Source organism: Acomys minous, assembly GCF_964271855.1.
Source record: "Acomys minous genome assembly, chromosome: 6".
In the NCBI taxonomy this organism is placed as follows: domain Eukaryota; kingdom Metazoa; phylum Chordata; class Mammalia; order Rodentia; family Muridae; genus Acomys; species Acomys minous.
The window spans coordinates 1,620,419-1,634,099 of NC_140487.1; the positions used below are offsets into that span (position 1 = coordinate 1,620,419).

General features: G+C 43.4%; 1 protein-coding gene and 1 long non-coding RNA gene across 6 annotated transcripts in view; one reads left to right on the forward strand and one right to left on the reverse strand.

Annotated features, from left to right (window-relative positions):
- GRM8 (glutamate metabotropic receptor 8) overlaps positions 1-13,681 on the forward strand; it is an 855,522-nt gene that overhangs the window by 152,345 nt on the left and 689,496 nt on the right. The gene's annotated exons all lie outside the window — the stretch shown is intronic.
- LOC311600892 lies at positions 4,406-10,746 on the reverse strand. Its single transcript, XR_014780393.1, has 3 exons — positions 10,594-10,746; positions 6,828-6,994; positions 4,406-4,987 (listed from the first exon to the last, which is right to left on the reverse strand). It is a non-coding gene; the product is annotated as an uncharacterized lncRNA (long non-coding RNA).

The window sequence follows — 13,681 nt, forward strand, 5'->3', positions numbered from 1 at the left end:
AATTGGGGGGAGCTTTCATAGCTGCATTTCCAGGGGGTGTGACCTGTGACACTATGCTGGAGACGTGTGTGTGTGTGTGTGTGTGTGTGTGTGTGTGTGTGTGTGTGTGTGTGTGTGCACGTGCATGCATGCACACATGAACAGATCCACACTGAAGATATGATGAAAATTATAGTTCAAGGTGGTGTCACCTTGACTGTCTCCTGACTGGGGCATGCTCTGTGGAGGGTGCCCTAGAGGCTCTGTAGGTTGAGTACTAAGAGTCAGAGGGTTTCATATATTTGAGCATTTTGGAATATTTTACACGTACATGATGAGATACCTTGAGGCTAGCATGAATAAGAGGCCTACAACACAGATGTGGTTTCTCTGTAATACAGTAGTATTACAACTACTTTCATCAACATTTTATGGGGGAGGGAACAAAGTTTAGGTTTTCCTTTTCAAATAGCTATTTTTAAATGAGTGATTTTACTCTTTGTTTTTATTTTACCCTGTGTGTGTGTGTGTGTGTGTGTGTGTGTACACGTGCGTTCCTGTGTGTGTACACGTGTGCATATTCCTGTGTGTGAGGAGGCACCTGTACCGAGGTCCTGCGTGTGCAGGTCAGTGGACATCCAAGGGTGTTGATCTTTATCTTCCACGTTGTGGCGGGGCCTCTTTGGTCCAGCTGGCCCCCAAGCTTCCAGGGATTTTCCTGTTTCTACTTCTCATCTTAACGTAGGAATCACAGATCTGTGTTACTGCCTTCGTTTTTAAAAGTGGTTTCCTGGGACCCTAAGTCAGTTTCTCATAGTGGAGTGGCAAGCACTTGACCCACCAGCCACGTCCCCAGCCCTGGGACCGAGATTAGAACTTGGAAGTGCACACACACTCAAAGCCTTCCCATCACAACCTTGTGTGTTTACTCTTTACCTTTTTTTTTTTTAAACACCACCAGGATAATCTGCAATTATCCATTTTCCAAGAAGGTGTGGGAATACTTTTAGAAACTGCTTATACATGACAGAGATCTTTCTCAGGAATAGGGTATTTTGGAAAATTAGCTAGATTTCATGGGAGTATTGATCTGAGCCGCACTTAGGCACATTTCTCTGGGAGGAAGGCTTGTGAACCCCTGATAATTCTTGGGTACCAAGCCCTGTTAAATGAACACTAAATGTGCTCTTTGGGAAACAGCAAGCTGAGTCTTAAAACACACACGGGAGTTTGACACATTTTTCTAAATCTGTGTGGCTGATCTCAGGTAGGGCGTATTGGGAAGATTTGAATCAAATAGTATACCCACTCAGTGAAAAGAAGGGTGTCTCAGGGTTACCATAACCTATGTTTAAAATAGCCCTACATTTTATGCTACGAGAGTTCTGCTGGCTTCTGCTTTATAGCACACAGTTGAACGGTACTATTATGGGTGCCAGCTTCCTTCCTGGAGGTAGAGTGGATATGACATAATCCACTCTGCCGTACGATGAGCTATGAGAAGCGATGCTTCTGGCTTTTAGAGGCAAATCATATCTATAGAACGAATTAAAGGTTGGGCTGTTTTCAGTGTATTGAATTTGCTTGTTTCACACGACATTCATTAAATTCAAATTTTGATGAATGCTGTTCGTATTAAATTTGATAACCTTCTAGCAAGTTGCACATATTGTAAAGCTCCTTAGGAAAATTATATGGCATTTGTAGGGTGTCTTGTTCTTTGAGCCATTTTAAAATTAGGTATCCTTACTTAGCCATTTATTAATAGAATTCCCTCATAATACGACTGTTATTGAATTAGTTCAGAATTCAGTGGTCTTGTCTAATTTTATCTTTGTGATCTGAAATTGAAGAATCTAAAACTAGGCTATAATCTTAGTCTCTCAATAGAGTTTGATGGACATTCAAAGAGTATCTACAGTGTACTCACCACTGCGCAAGTTGTAGTTGGTTTGAGAGAGAGAGAGAGAGAAAAAAATATCCTACATCTTTATAAAGTACTGTCTGTTGAAATAATGACAGGGAAGACCTATGTCTCAGCCACTTCCCATGTTATTTTCCAGAGAAGGCCACCTCTTTGGGTTGAACCAAAGGAGGAAATGACCCACCTGTCTTATCATCCTGCACTCAGGAGGCAGAGGCAGGCGATCACTGTGAGTTCGAGGCCAGCCTGGTCTACAAAAGCAAGTCCAGGATAGCCAAGACTGTTACACAGAGAAACTCTGTCTCAAAAACCTAAAAAAAAAAAAAAAAAAAAGAATTACAGTATTTCTTCTTTTCCTTTTCTTTTCTTTCTTATCTTGGGTGGTGGGAGAGTGGTGGAGACAGATCACTCAAAATTAGTGAAGAGTCTTTATAGTAAATGGTTACGATTTTAACATCATTACCTTCAAACATCTGTAACTCCAAAGAATGGCATTCTGTGAATGTCTTAAATTTCTGTGCACGTGTTTAAATGATTAGCTGTAACATTAATTGTAACTATATATATATAATGTGTGCATTTAGGAAGTGGGCATGCTTCTCTTTTTAAAGTTGTTGTTTCCCCCACTTTGGGTGTGTAAAATATTACTTAACTATCTTCTGAATGTGTTGAATATGCTTCCATCTTGGTGGTTTACTGAGCCAAATTATTTTTTAAAATAGATGATAAAGAATGGCAATGGTGGTGCCTTTAATCTCAGCATTTGGGAGGCAGAGGCAGAGGGATCTTTTTGAATGTGAGGCCGGTCTGTTTTGCATAGTGAATTTCAGGCCAGCCAGGGGTACATAGTTAAATATTACCAAAAAGCAAACAAACAAAGAAAAGGATGATAAATACACAAGTCAAGACTCAACCAAAGAACCTCTAATTCCAATTAGTCAGGCCCTTGCCACTGATATTTAAGAATATAGTATAAAAGTACCAGTGATACATTACATATAAAAATCACCATGTCAAAGTTTTATCATATTAATCCTCTTTGTTGGCTATGAACTTTTGTGTATTTAGAAAAGTGGGGTGGGAGTTATGTGTGTGAAGCCATTAGCCTGTGAGGTCTCTGTGACAGATCTCTTTTGCAGCTCAAAGGAAGCTAAGCAAAGTCTTGGCAGAGACTCCACTTAGCCGAAGTGTTTCATATCTTCACAATTGCTGTCTTTCCTACGTTTTATAGTTAAGGGTTCGGTGTTCTTCTCATATGTAAAAATATTCTATAAAGTAAGTGTCATGAACATTTCTCTGATCTGTAAAAACGTTTTAAGTTGTTACCATAGCAAGATGGGTAATATTGGGTTTTAGTGCAATTCTACATTTTTAAAGAATTTTGATTTTCCTGCGGTTCACATTGCATCCTGGTCATTGTTTGCCTTTGGTGGCAAAATGCTTTAGCTCATGCTTGAAATAATCCCACTTGGTTATCAGAGTTTCTTCACTGACTCAACAGATTTCAGGGGGCAGGCAGGCAGGGACAGTGGAGTTTGTGAACATGGTTTATCAAGCTGAGGCGATATGTAAAGACGCAAGATCTCTAGCATTAGTGTGACTGTGTTTTAAGTTGATCTTTGAAGTGTTGGGCAACTTAAAGCTATCGCAGCATTGTGGATATTTTATCACCCCCTTTTTGGTGATTTTTTTTCCTCAAAGAAGAAAATTTTCTAACCTGGTACAGATATACTTAGGAACAAGTCCTTGATGTGCTCAGCTTTATGGTAACAAAACTATAAATTAACCAGCACCTTTACATGCTGGCCCCTGTGTTGATTGGTTACTTGGCTTACTCTGTTGAACCATCATCCTTTACCCTACCTTGTGGCTTGAGAAGCCGAGGGGAAACCGGGAGAGAGAGAGAGATAACAGCCAAGTCATGCCAAGAATGCGAGGTGAAGATAGAATTTGCCAGATGCTGAAGTCTGTGTACCTCATAAGTGTTTCCACCTCAGCTGAGTTCATTGTCTTGGGAGTTTGCCTGCATTAGCTGGCTGGAACTTTCAGCCAGCCCTATGTCTTAATACTTTTCCTGGTACAGACTGAAAATGACTTTCTCTACAGCATTAGAAGATAATCCTAACTTTTTGACAACTCTGTTGTACATTAGGGAGGATAAAGAAAACAAGAAACATTAAAACAAATGGCCAGTCCCCCTTGCTCTTGGCTTTTACCCCACCTCACCCCATCCTCCTTGAAGAGCTGACAAAAATGTGGGAAAGTGATTCACTTTCAAATTGCAACTGCTCCAGCAGGGACTTTCCCTAAGGCACGTAGAGCTGCAGATACGATGTGCTGCGTGTCCTACTTCCCCCAGTGACTACGTGATGAACCCATCTTCTCTGGTCACCATAGTTTTCGAGAGGACACAACTGTTTCCTGCAGTCAGAATCTTCTTCTGCTTGCAAAAATTCCTTCCTGTCTTTCTTGGCTGCAATGCGGCCTCTTCAGAAGGTCCTTCTTTGACGCCCAGCGGAGTGAGACTCTCCGTTGGGGCCTCCGCCATATACACTCCTCACTGCCAGCACCATGATCTTACCTTTGTTGATTTGTCATCTGTGCCACCCACCAGCCCCCCAGCTCTTGTTTCATGTCTGCCTCACCCAGCACCTGGCAGCAGGCAGCCACCACACAGCCAGGTGCTCAGCAGACACTTGAGGAATTAATGGAAGGAAGAATGAACAGGCAAGTTTTTAAGGAGAGAAAACAGGTGAACAGCAAAGAATGTGCTAGAAACATCTACATAAATAAACAGCAGAGCAGAGTTAATGGGTGAGGAGCAGCCAGAGGCAGATAAGGCACTTCCCGTTAGTTCTTGAATCCCAGCCTCCAGTACCACTTTGGAATTAAATATGGCTGTCCCAGCTTCGCCTTCAGAGAAATAGCAGTACCACCTGTCACTTCTCTCATCGTGTGAAGACGCAGATGGAAGCCCAGGCCTCAGCTTTGTTGGGAGGCAGCTTGCCCCCTGCCACAGGTAATGAAGACTGGTCAGCGGTACATAATGGCTCCTTGGTTGTCTAGATTTTTCTTTTCAAGACTCTGGAAATTCAAAATAAATGACACGGTGTAATGTACTGTTCTTTACATTGAAAAATGTGATTATTAGAGCTAAAGATTAAATTCACACTGTTCAGCTTACTCTTTTGCATTTAGGAGTTCAGAACCGCATAGGGCCAGGGAAGAAAAAAAAACATAATTAGACATAAATAACAGCTGCCAGGAAACAAGGGATCAAGGGAGGAAATGTTAAATTATAACAGGAATGTGGCCAGAAAGACTGGGGCCTGCAGCAAATCTCCTCCCACTGCAAACGAGGGGTGGGCAGGGGTCAATCAATCCCGACTTCCAAGCCTGGATTGGAGAAGGACAGAAATGAGAATGACAGTAAATCACGTGCCTAAAATGTGCAAGTGATGTTATTATTTCAAGTGAATTGGTGGTGAGCTACCTAAACTAATGCCCTTACAGACAGGCGAGGTCTGAGAGAGAACGCCTGCCGTTCTGTTCTCCAGCTCTGCTTTATGGTCTTTGCATATGTGGCTACTTAAAATGGAAACAGAATGTGCAAGGTAAAAACAAACAATTGATTGAAGCTTTATCTTAAAAATCAAAAGTTAAATTATGAAACCTTTTATATAGCTTTTTTTTTTTTTTGGTCTAACTGTCCTGATGCTGATCCGCCCATGGCTCTGCGTATGATTCTGGAAAGATCCTATACTGATTGCACCGACTTCATACAGTTGTGAACCATTTTTTTTCTTCCTTCAATATTTCCCATTTCATTTTGCAGCTGATTTGCTTTGCGCTGTTGGCAACCAACAAAGAGGTTGATTACAGAGACTTTTGACTAGAACAAAACTGATTAGTTGGGAAGTGACTAATTTTCAAAGACCAGTGGATTTGTGAATATTCTGTTATGACAATTTGCTTCTTCATGCAGCAGCCCCTTTACCGAGGGGAGCTGGCTGACAACATACTGAAACAATTAAAGAACTCTTGTAATTCTGCTTCCAAACAACTGCTCTCTTCAGTGGCGCCACAGAACCTCTCAAGGAGAAACGGTTGGGAGATCGGGAACTTCTAAATGATCTTGATTGGCTGCAGCAGTGGTGCAAATTCAGAAAATTATTGTTTGGTCGATGTGTTAGTGGGCTAGGGCAGAGAAAACTCATATAGACACCGACCCCCAAGACTCTGGCAGAGGGGAAATGACTACATCTACAATGTGTCTGCCAAGGGCAGGCTTCCAGATGGGCTCGTAGAGGTTTGACTTCCTATGCCCTGGGAATAAAATCCTTCACTGTGTGCAATTTAGACTTACTGCGAAGGTTAGTTTTCTGGCAAGCTACTCTATGCTTTGTATTGATGAGGATGAGAAGTGAAATTTTTAGTGCTTTAGCACAAGTGTTTGGGAACTTGGTTTTTTGATTATTCTGAGTACTTAATTTGCATGAGTATTTATATATATATATTTTTTGGAGTTTAAGAAGCGATGCTTAAAATTACGTTAAAGACCAAAGAGTTTGTTTTGATATCCAACATATTGCTTTCTCAAAGATACAGAATCCTTGCTTTGATGTGGGGAAAGTGTTTCTAAGGAAACAAATATCTTTTCAGAAATTCAGGCTATTAGCTAATAGCTGCAGCAAGGAGTGGTAGATAGATGTGTTAAGTCTTGTTTATACCTCCACTGAGGGGATAATGGCTTTTTTTTTTTGCTTATACCTTCAATTCTATAGATTTATTAAAAATGTCAGGATGTGAAAAATGTTGACTTAACTGGGTTCCTGCAATGAAACACATGACGCATGAAATTCTGACACACTTATAGGCATTCACTCTCATTATTTATTTCTAAGAAGAAATGATTTCGGTTTACCAGAGAAGAAAGCATTCTTTTGAAGTTATAGGATTTGTATTGATAATGCCATTATTCATGGCCTTAATTCATGTGTTGATTTTTCTCCTGCCAATTTTCCTCCTGTGTACACAGATATTAGTTACTTGCTTTGCTGGCTCTTCTGCAGCGGGAGTTGGTATCCACATCTGATTGGGAAAGAAGAAATTATGAATATCAATGTGGAAGAAGCAGTGTGCATAGCAGGAAAAACTCCCTGCTTTTTCCAAAAGCATCACAGAAAAGATGTGGTCATTAGAATTTGACCCATTCTGGCCTGTTTTAATCCTTCATCACGAGCTGAGTATCACCGATGGATTCTCAGCTTTCTTATCTGTTAAAGGCGGATGCTGATGCAGATAGCGGTGGTATATCCATTTAAAGTGCTTCATGAGAGTTACCTGAAATGGTGGTAATTTTTTTGCTGCTATTTGGCCAGATTGAAAGGAGCATTTAGGACACACAGACACCTGGCTAAGAGGAAGGGAGAGACCTAGTGTTCTGGGCCAGACTGCACAGGTAACTATAAAGTAAAGACTCGTTTAAAGGTGGGCTCACCTGCACTGACATCAGACAGTGAGGTTATAAAACCCGTATGACTATTAGGATACTCGGGAGCAACTTCTCAAAGCTAGACTCAAAACCCCCAAGGCCAGGGTTGTAGATGACAATAGAGAATCCAACCCTTTAAAAGTTCCTCTGGAAAAACCAAAATCAGTCAGCAGCAGCACATGCTTTTAATTCCAGCTCTTGGGAGGCAGAGGCAGGCAGATCTCTGAGTTTAAGGCCATCTTGGAACAGAGCGAGTTCCAGGACAGCCAGGGCTAAACAGGGAAGCCCTGTCTTTGAAAACAACAACAACAACAACAACAACAACAACAACAACAACAACAGCAACAACAACAACATTCTTATCATCCTTTGTATTTTAAAAAGAATTACCGTTTCTATTGTGAACAGTATTAACAAATACCTCAGTTGGAAACTCAGCTCATCATTCATGCTCTCTTTGCCTAAACTGTGCCAGCATTTTCTTTCTATAGCTGTCTTGTTTTAATCAGTACCCGAGAAAGGGAGCCCCACAAACGGCATTTGATTGACACCGTATTGTCTGTTTTCATATCATTGGTTTCTTTTTTTGTGTGTTTCACTTTAAAAATCTCTTTTTCTTCCTTCTTCTTCCCCCTCCCCTATCCTCTTCCCCTACTCCTCAGAAAAGGGGAACCCCCCCCAGCCACCCACCAACCCATCCCAGCATCAAGTCACTTCAGGATTGGGCACATTCTCTTCCCCTGTGGCCTCAGGGCAAAGTGATACAACAAAACAAACAAACAAACAAACAAAACAGGCAACAGAGTCCATGTCAGAGACAGCCCCTGCTCACCTTGCTAGGGGACTCGTGTGAAGTCTGAGCTGCCCATCGGGCACATACGTGTAGGAGGCCTAGGTCCAGTCGATGCATGGTCCTTGGTTGGTGCTTCAGTTTCCGCAAGCCCCTCTGGGCCCTGGTTAGGGGGCTCTATTGTTTTTTTTGTGGAGCCCCTGTCTCATTCAGGTCCTTTTGTGCCCCCTCCAGCCCCCCACTTTTCCATAAGAATCCATATGCTCTACACAATGTTTGGCTGTGAGTCTCAGCATCTGCTACTGGGTGGGGCCTCTCAGAGGACAGCTGTGCTAGGCTCCTGCCCACAAGTCTATAGCAGAGTGTCTTTAGTAGTGTCAGGGTGGGCCAGGCATTGGTTGGATAGTCCCTGGGTCTATCTGTATCCCTGCTCATGTTGCAGGCAGGATACATTTTAGGGTGACGTTTCTGTGGGTGGGTCGGGGTTTCCCTCCCTCTGCTTGGAGTCCTTTCTAGCAAGAGCATATTCTTTTCAGTGGGCTAGGAGTCTCAGTTAGAGTCACCCCCACGTGCTCTCAGAAGCGTATCTTGTCTTAGGACTCCAGCTTGTCACAGAGATGCCCACACCCACTGTTTCTCTTCTCTTTGTAGCCCTCTGCTCTCCCGACCCTGCCCTCCCCAGGTCTGATCTCCACCCTCCTTTCTCTCCGCGCTGGCTCGCCTACCTTCTTCCCTCTCTTCAACCACTTCTGCTGTCTGTTCTGTTTCCCCTTCCGAGTGAGATTTAAACATTCTCCCTCACGTCCATTCTCCCCCGCGTCCTCCTTGTCGTACATCATCAATTTCTTTCAATGACACCGTCATTTATACTGTAGAGAGTTCTACATTTTGGATTTGATTGACCTCTCATAGTGCCAGTTAAGACGGGGCTTTATTTTTGTATTTTATGTAAAGTGGTAATTCAATATAGAGGAGTCATCAGATTCGGGTTCAATAAATTTTTAGGTCGTTGCACTTTCAGTGGGTTCCCATTCATTGTGGTGACTGTCCCCTTAATGAAAATTGTTCTGTCTAAGGTAAGTGGGGACACCAAATTGGCTCTGGTGTCTTTGGACACAATCTAATGTCCTGGGTGATTTTCTTGCCTTCCAACCCAATAAGATATTGCAGTTTCATCTTCTTTATATCTAGAAGTAGAAAGAGCCTCAGTGAGGGTGGGATTCTGAGACCATTACTCTGAGTACCAGGGGAGTCCTTTATTTCTCCGTGTCATGGCAGTTAGCTTTTCTCAGAAGACAGGTGTAGACACTGAACACAAGGTAGGCCCTCACTCATTGCTGAACACACTACACATGTTGGCTGCAGGACATAGGGAAACCAGTGCCAAACTGACCAGGAGACTTACTTCTTGCTGCCCAACTTTCAAAGTGCCGGAAGGTGCTATGCAGACTGCTTGGGGAGGAAAAGACATCGGGGGGCAGATATAATGCTGGACAATGCGTGCTGCAATACCCACCTGCTAATAAAGATGTGCTCATAGATGAAATAGAGCCAGGGCTGTTATAGGATAACTAAGTGTATTCTGATTGGATTTGAGGGTAATTATACAGGAGGGAGTTGTGCCTGGTACTGTAATCTTGGTCAAAAGCCCTTATCTAAGGAGGTCATATGCTCTAGCATGTGCTATTATTATTTTACTAAACAATCATGTTGTTCAATTGCCTGCCTTCTGAATTTTTTATTTTTGTATCCATAGTCCTATGTTGCTTTCAACCTTGGTCAGACTATTGTTACTATTATTATTATTATTATTATTATTATTATTATTATTATTATTATTATTATTTTGAGCTCAACAGTAGCCCATGGAGAGATGCATAATTGGAGTTTTGAGAATAAGGAGTTGAGGGTCCACCTCTGCCAAGGCTCAGGGAACATGCTGAATGAGGGGGTGGGACGAATGTAGGAGCCAAGGATGGAGAGGACTGCTATCTTCTGGACTGGACGTAACTACTGCAGTAATGAGCTCACAGTAGCCATGGTTACCAGCTCAAGACCCACACAAGATGGGAAGTCCCAGAGCCCATGATCCCTAGAGCCCACCTGAAACTGAAGAGCTATTGGTGACGGATGATATGGAGGGAAAGAATCATTCTTTATTGGAGATCTAGCCACTAATAGGTTGCTCGTGCTCCAGGGATGATCCCATACATAAGAACATATGGGTATCACTAACTAGGCTTAGTGGGTTATTTTTTAAAAAAGCATGCAGTTGTGAGAGGGTCGTGTCGGGAAGGAAATAAGGAGAGCTAGAGGAGATAAGTAGTGACGGATATGGTCATAGTTTGCTGTATAAATCCCTCAAAACCCAAAAACTTTAAAAGCATAAAATCACACCGGATTTACCATCTGAACGGTTAGCTTGAGATGTACTTCTAAGATCCATGGGTAGATGGCAAGTTGCAGCTGAGTAAATGGATGAGGAGCCCAGTGGAGAGATGTGAGCTGGGGTGGTGAAGAGCTATTTGGTGAGACGTTGTCCTCTGTGAGCATGCGCGGTTGAAGGAAGCTGTGAAGAGCTATTTGGTGAGACGTTGTCCTCTGTGAGCATGCGCGGTTGAAGGAAGCTGTGAAGAGCTATTTGGTGAGATGTTGTCCTCTGTGAGCATGCGCGGTTGAAGGAAGTCGGTTTGTACGGTGTTTCTGATGTGCACTCCCATTCCTACCTCTTAATGCACCTCAGAGATCTCTTCACCTTTTCCATTCATGGCTGTGTGAACAATGAGCATATGTGCATCCGGGAACCGCTTTAGAACCCTCAGCAGCGCCAATTCCTACCTCAGGAGCTGGGAATTCATCTGCCAGTGTGAATGTGTGTCAGGTCTAGTCCCTGAATTCCTATGTGCTTGTAAAACCCTTTTCTGTCTCATGTCAGGCATAGAACATGACAAAGAAACAAATATTTATGTGTTAAGTCATGGAAATTCTGAGGTTAATTGATATTATCTTGTTATGAGTCTCAAAAACACTATTAACTCCTCAGGAAGCTGAGGCAGAACAGTAGCCTGGGCAACTTAACAAGACCCTTCTCAACAAATGAAAAAGAAAGAAAGAAAGAAGAGAAAGAAAACAAAATAAAATAAACCCCACAAAGACCCAAAGCACTGTATTCATTTTTGAAAGACGTATGTGGTTGACTAGGTTGTCAAAAAGAATATCAGTGGCCATTTCTCATTTCCATGTAAAGTTTAAGTAAGCTTCCTGCTCATTTTACAAGCTGAAGGGGACAATAAATAATATAAGATAAAAACGAAAAAACCAAAGGGGCTGGGAGATTTCTCAGCGGGTCAAGTGCTTGCTGCACACGTACGAAGACCCGGGTTTAGATTGCCGACACTCACATGAAGACTCAAATGTGGCAGTGTTTACTGTGACACTAGGCCTGGGGCGAGGTACGATGAGATGGCGAAGTCTGGAGTTCGCTGGCTAAGCCAGGCTAGCAGAGTTTCAGGCCAGGAATGAGAACTTGTCAAAAAAAAAAAAAAGTGGGAAGAAGAGAGAGACAGAGAGGAAGAGGAGGAGGAGGAAGAAGAACAAGGAGAGGAGGAGACGGAGGAGAGAGGGGAAGCATGTCCAAGCTCGGTGTCATCTCAATATGTGTATGCACAAGTTGGTAAAACTACACACACACATACACACACACAGAGTTTAGGCTGAGATTTCAATTTTAAATAAGAATTTTCACTTAACTAGCTGGATTTTATACTTTAACAAATGCGTGTGTGTGTGTGTGTGTGTGTGTGTGTGTGTGTGTATGTGTGTGTGTGTGTGCTGTGCATGTTCATGTATCTGGGTGCAGATGTATGAGACTGGAGTCACAGATTATTGCTGTGTCAGCCATGCTAGCTGGCCCATGAGCTTTTGGGGTTTGTCTCTGCCTCCCGTCTTACTGTAGAGATGCTGGGGTTACAGATGGCCACAACCTTGCCCAGCCTCTTGTGGAACCCGGGCATTCCAACTCAGCTCCCCTTGCTTGGATGCCAAGCACTTTACCCGGTGAACTATCTCCCCAGACCACTTGTTATCTTTTCTGAACTCACTATGTGGTGGAGGACCGGCCTCCACCCCGAGCGATGCGGATACAAGCACTGTCGATCAGGTTTGTGCAGGACCCTGGTCAAACCTAGAGCTTCCTGCATGTGAGACAAGCACTCTGGCCTATACTCCTAGACTAATATAATTTCATCTTTTTAAATCTTATAACGAAGAGGTTAAAAACTTACATTCTAACCCTTTTAGTTAGGTGACTGGGCTGCTTGCTTCTGTCCATTTTCCCATGCCTCTTCTGGCTGACCCTGTGTGGCAGTGAGAGCTGATCTGTTTCTCTGGCTCCATCACTAGCTGCCTTCCAGTTGGGTTTAGCTACTGGAAGGTCCTTGCAGGTGGGGAGGAGAGATACTTCAAATGATCCTCTCTTTGTCACATACCTTAGCAACCATCTCCAGGAGCAGCTGGGTCTCCTCAGACGTCTCCACTCCCAAACAGGCTGATCTGACATGGTCTTGACATCCGTTCCTCGGGTGACTCGGCCGCAGACTCTGAATGTCTCTTCTTCCCAGGCTGTGGTAGTGGTCCACTCAGTGCTGATTTCTGTCTTGCCTCGCTGTCCTCTGGGCTTCCACCTCCAATGTTGCCTGCACATCATCCTTGTCTAAAATTTATTCTGGCTCAGAGTCTTGCTATGCACCTCAAGCTGGCCTCAAAGTGGTGGTCCCTTCACGTTTGCCTCCTGAGTGAACCCTGGGCCTGTACGTCAAGCCAAAATAATACTATAGATCTGTAATTGATTTTGAAGTCGGCATACAAAGGCCATTGACTCCATTCATCTTCTCTTCCAGTCTCCTCCTACATCTTCCTCGTCCTCTTTGGTTGGTTCCCTTCCTCATTTCAACTGATTGGCTTTTAGGTCACAGGAATGTCTTTTTTTACCCCCTCTTTGCCTGACTTCCCCGAAGATCTTTGCTTCCTCTTTCATGGTCCCTGAATGCTGCTGATGTTTCAGAGCTTAGAAGCTGTGAACTCGGTGCCAATAGTCGTTGCTACAGTCCAAGCACCACACGGTGGATACTTTCTGCACGCACACATCTCTTTTCCGCTTTTGCTGCTGTCGTCTGTATGATTGTACCCCACCCCTTGCTTCTGAAGCTTTTATCCCGTGCCATCGCCCCACTTCCCGCCACCGTGACAGCTTCCTTAAGTGTGGCAGTGACTTTGAAACTCTTCCTCCATTTCTCCTTCACTCTACAGGCTATTCTAATACCGGCTGCCAGATTCAGTTTTACACAGCGCAGCTTTGCTGACGCCACACCCTTACCGAGAAAGAAAGCTTGTCGCGGCTATCGTCACCCACCAGAGGAAGGGGAAGCCTTTGGTGCTGGCCACTGGCCTGTCCCAGAGAGTAGCTCCTTGTGTCCCTCTGTATTGAGAATCTCTT